The sequence below is a fragment of the Adiantum capillus-veneris genome, chromosome 3 (assembly GCF_014529385.1).
Source record: "Adiantum capillus-veneris isolate H3 chromosome 3, ASM1452938v2, whole genome shotgun sequence".
NCBI classification, from domain to species: Eukaryota; Viridiplantae; Streptophyta; class Polypodiopsida; order Polypodiales; family Pteridaceae; genus Adiantum; species Adiantum capillus-veneris.
In genome coordinates this window covers 5332164-5337643 of record NC_140933.1, presented here as the reverse complement: position 1 = coordinate 5337643, position 5480 = coordinate 5332164, and the positions used below count along the sequence as shown (strand labels likewise).

At 40.7% G+C, this 5480-nt stretch overlaps 1 pseudogene; it reads right to left on the bottom strand.

Moving 5' to 3' along the window:
* Positions 1–282: 282 nt before the first annotated feature.
* Positions 283–1360, bottom strand: LOC147460448 (uncharacterized; annotated as a pseudogene).
* Between the last annotated feature and the right edge of the window lie 4120 nt (positions 1361–5480).

Below are 5480 nucleotides of genomic sequence, written 5' to 3'. Positions count from 1 at the left end.
AAAAATGTTTGATTTGCTAGTACTCTGTCTGACCCATTTTCTCAGAATAATTTGGATAGTGCATCACTCCACATGTCTCCCCTTTCCAATAATAATTTTTGTCAGGCATAGACTGCAAAGCCATACCAAGAGACACTCCAAGAAATTGCAAAAATACATGTCTATCAAGGTCACTCCACCTTCTTGTGGAGCCATGCTTACATAAAGCTCGTTCTCTCTTTTCTAATGCATACCTGTTTGTTTCATGTACAATCATATCCACCAAGTCCAATGGAAACAACGCTAGGAAGAGCTGAATTTCAGTGAACTCTCTTGGAATCTGTCCCAAGTCAGGCCCTGCAATATCCACAAAGGAGGGAAGCTTCTTAGATGTCCCATCCAGCTCGACTCGCAAGTTGTCACCACTCTTCCATTTTGGAATGCATACAATAAACAAATCAGTCTCATCATCACTTTCATGCAAAACTGGCCCTTTGGCCTCCAAAAGCTCATCCTCTCATTCCTCTTCCTCTCCAACAGAGGCATGTTCATCACCAGAATCATCTTCTTCTCGGAAATATGATGGAGGGCCCTTTTCCACAAGAGGCTTTTGCACTTTGCCCCGCTTCTTGCCAAGCTTGTACCCCTTACCATGAGCATGACTAGTCCCAGCTTTGTGTGTAGTAACATGAAGCTCAACATCCTCACTAGTAGCATGGCAGCCAAAGTCCACCTCAATATGTTGAGCCTTTGGCCGACCTCTACCAAAAACTTTGCGTTTTGGAGGACGGCCCCTCCTACTCTCAACTGGAGCATGTGTCGACAAGCATTGACCCTTTGCATATAATTGTTCATCATAGATAGGTTCCACATGAGTAGACATTGCATGCATGGTAAAAGCATGCATGGTAAAAGCATCCATTGCGTCCATAACTTGCATCATATGGTCCTCATCACATGCTGTGGCAACCACATCATTAGCAATACATGGATCCACAGAAGGGCATACATTAGAGCATCCATATTCCCTCTTCTTACTCGCCAAAAATTCAGCCAAAGAGATATTATCACCATCGTCAAAAGCAATTGCAGTGTCAGCATCAACTGGTGTGTGTTCTCCACGAATGATGTAGCTTTGTATGGAATCCCACGAGAGCATGTACAATATCGAATCCCCATCAAAAATACATTTGAAAATATTTTTGCGCGTGTTGTATGAAACAATCTCGCCCCTGTAATGCTTTCCTTCCCAGTCAAGGGGATGTGCATGCTTAGCCCAATCAAGGCCAAATTCCACAACTGGAAGCATGAGCTCTCGACCTTCCAAAGCAAGGCAAAAAGCATTCGATGGTAGGCCAGTGAGGCTAGATGGCATGTCCATGGCGAGCAAGTCAAGGGCAGGTCGAGTGTGGGTGCAAGAAGGTCGATGGCTTGCAGGTGGTTGTGCTGTGCAAACTCTGCAGAGAAACGAGCAGCGCTTGGGTTTTCAAATTTCAAAGAGGCCTATCGATTTCAAATTTGGCCCAATTCTCAACCGTTGATCGGCATCTCCATCCAACGATGGCCAATTTCTTCACCACCGATGGCCTTGTTTCCATAGCCATGCAAGCTTCTAGCTCAAATTACATGTAAAAATTTATCAATTAGGCCTCATTTAGGATGCATTTTTTAACTATAAAAAAATCTACATGTATTTTCAAGGCATGAGGTGGTGTTTTAAAAAAATTGCATTACAATTTGTCCAAAATTGCACGGCGTAAAAATTAAAAGAATTTCATGTGTTTACAGGACACTTTAGTGTCCCAGGACACTTGAGTGTCCTATTACAGAACTAGTGTTAACAAGAGCATGACAAAACCTTGTAATTTTTTGGGCTATTCAATATAGTTCACTCACAATTGTGAGCTTTGCTATTAAAAAAAATAAAAGAGATCTAAGATTAAGTTAGATTACATTTAACTTATATTTAAAATTTATGCTAAAATTAAATTAGGTTAAACTTAAGATTAGGTTAAGATTTAGGTTAAATATAAGATTAAGTTAGATAACATTTAGGTTTAGGTTAGATTTAGGTCTACGTTGACTTTAAGATTAGGTTAGATTTAAAATTAGGGCAAGATCTAAAATTAGCTAGGTTAGATTTAAGTTAGATTACATTTAGGTTTAGGATTTAAGATTGGGTTAGATTTAGGTTTATGTTGAGTTTAAGATTAGGAGAGATTTAGATTTAAGATTAAGACAAGATTTAAGATTAGATTAGATTTAGATTTAAGTTAGATTACATTTAGGTTTATGTTAGATTATATTTAGGTTTATGTTGACTTTAAGATTATATTAGATCTAGATTTATGTTAGATTTAAGATTAGATTTAGGTTAGATTTTAGGGCATGTCAATGAAGGCTTTCCCAAAGAGCAAACACTAGGTACACAACAATATGTATATTCCCATCAGAATCTCACACCTATTAATTCACCCACTAACCATGTTCAATTAGCTCAAAATCACCATGTGTTCAATTAGGTTAGATTTAAGATTAGATTCTAGATTTAGTTTTTATATCAAAGTCTACCTTCAAGATTATGGAAAAAAATAGAGTTAGGCGAACGGTGATCCCTCTCTTCCTCTCCATGGATGCGACCTTAAGTTGGAAAGCTTTCAACGGCATGATACTCATATTCGAGGTCAACATGTAATGTGCTAAGTAATCCCTCGAACAAGGATCTGTTGTGAAAAGATGTTAAGATGTTGTAAATTGCTACAGCTACAAAAGAGGCAAAGGGGTTTTGTCCACTACATGCACTATCATATAGATGTGGGTGTGTAGATTTCTCATACCCACATTAAATATGGGCATTGACCAATAAAGACGAGATTATAACCTGGTGGTTCTAATCTCCGTGCACCTCTAGACCCAGATGTGCAGGGATCGGACATGACTAGAGAATGTGAGGTAGTTTACAGTGCGAACAGAGAGAGAGAGAGAGAGAGAGAGAGAGAGAGAGAGATAAGACGGAGGATGCCAATAGAAAATTAAAGTTATGTCCAGGTTATAAGGTTTCTACATTCTTTATGAGTAGTGACAAGGATGTGGGGCCATCCAACCAAAACACCTATCTCTCAACAAGGATCTTATGTCCTTGTAATCGATGCAAGAATGCCGTGCGATGGACAAGACACATTTCTTTGCAAACGTTCACAAATTTGGCGAGTTTGATCCATTTATTATAGATCTATTTGCTGCCAATTATAACTCGTTGGACTCTGATGCTTGCCAACAGGCAGCAATCTTGCAACCCAATAGACGTGTTCGTCGCAGGCACTTTGGTCAAGCAGCATACGTGAGGCCACAAGATGTAGCCTCTGACAGCTCGGAGGATGATCATGCAGACCACATTTCCAACGAGGCAATGTTTGAGCCCGAGATCGATGAAATGATCGAGATGATCATGGATTCAGAAAGGCTTATCTATGATGATATGAAAAGTGAATCCGATACACCATTATATGATGGAGCACGTATGTCTAGATTGAAGAGTGATATGATGATATGAAAAGTGAAGCCGATATACCATTGTATGATGGAGCACGTATGTCTAGATTGAAGGCGCTCTTAGTTCTTCTCAACATGCAGAAAAAGTCTGGATGGAGTTGACACTAGCGTCACAACGCTTTTCAGGTGATCTATTACAATGTGTTTACTTCAATAAAAAACTCTAGATGTATAATTATCTGATAGATTACTTACACAAGTGTACCGCATTTTTTTCACTGTGTAGATTGCTCAAAGAGCACATACTGCCAACTGATAATGTGATCCCAGATTCCAAAGAGGAAGCAAGAAAGATCTTGCGAGACTTGGGGATGGATTACAATTGGATTCACGTTTGTCCTATCGACTGCATTCTTTTTAGAGGGGAATATATAGACATGGAGAAGTGTCCGAAATGTAATTCCGAGAGACATACAGTAGATCTCCACGAACAAAAAATTCCACAAAAGGTTTTGCGACATTTTCCTCTGCTATTTTGCATCAAGCATTTCTTTGAATGTAAGTCCATGGCCACCCTAGCATCATGGCACGAGGAGAATAGATCTTTGGATGGTGTGCTACAAATTCCTGTAGATTGTGCAGCCTGGAAATATATAGACGACAATTGGCCGGATTTTGCCAGGGAAGCTTGAAATTTGCGCATAGGCCTGGCTATGGATGGCGTAAATCCATTTGGTCAGAGATCAACATCTTACAGTGTATGACCCGTTGTCATCGTCAACTACAACATTCCCCCGTGGTTGACTACCAAGAAGGGACACCTATTTCTAAGCTTGATTGTGCCGGGACGGTATAAAGTGAAGAATATGGATGTTCGTCCACTATTGGAAGAGCTACAGGAATTGTGGATTGGCATAAAAGTGGTGGATATGAGCCGATACACAGGTCGACGGAATGCTTTGATCAAAGGCATTCTAATGTGGACCATGCATGGCTATCCCGAACTAACAAAATGCTCAGGTGATTTACACTCAAACTCAAACACTATAAATCTTGGTTTTTCTCAAGCTTATCTATTGCCATGTGTATACATGCAAGGCTTCAAAAAAGCGGATACAAAGCATGTGTCACATGTGGACAAAGTGATATTTCAGCCTACAAAGTCTGCATCAAATTGGTGGTATGTAATAGAGGTAGCCCCTCGTAGTGCACGGATGTATGAGGGCTACCATGTTCCAATCATAGCGGCATCAATGGAGAAGATCGGAGAAGATGCTCAGTCAGAAGCTGCTGAGGTGGTGCCAGACGAGCATCAAGATGTTACTCTCTATGGGGTGCATGCAGAGGATCTACAAAATGAAACGGGGGACATCTGCCTAAATGGAGAGCTCTGTATAGACATAGGGAGTTATACTGAGCTATTGCGAGGATGAGAGAGAGAGCTCTTAAAGCCATAAACATTGTATTTGAACTTGCTCCATTTTATAATATATATTATATTCAGGTGGCTTTTTGTCCATTCCTATCTATATGCTATACTTGAGAAATTTAAATTGTGTTTAATCGTCATTGCGTCCACTCCAGGTATGCTCCAGGTATGTTGTCACAAGCAGGGACACTCCTCGATGTGTCGTGAAAGTCTGATATGGTGACGCAGCACTGCACTACGAGTGCGATGGAGACTGAGGCTGCAATCGCGAAGGAGGTGATCCGTCTCTGCTCATAGATGCTGCCTATCTCTGATCAGCATCTATGAGCAGAGACAAATCACCTCCTTCGTGATTTCAACCTCACTCTCCATCACACTCGGAGCGCAGTGCTGTCACGGCTACATATAAATGGCATGTTGCTCAAGACATAGCTTTTACAAGATACGTAGAATGCACACAGGAGACAAATTCACAAGACTTCACATGAATCTCTCTACACAAGAATCCCTCCCCCTTTATGAGTCCTCTCTCTCTCTCTCTCTCTCTCTCTCTCTCTCTCTCTCTCTCTCTCTCTCTCTC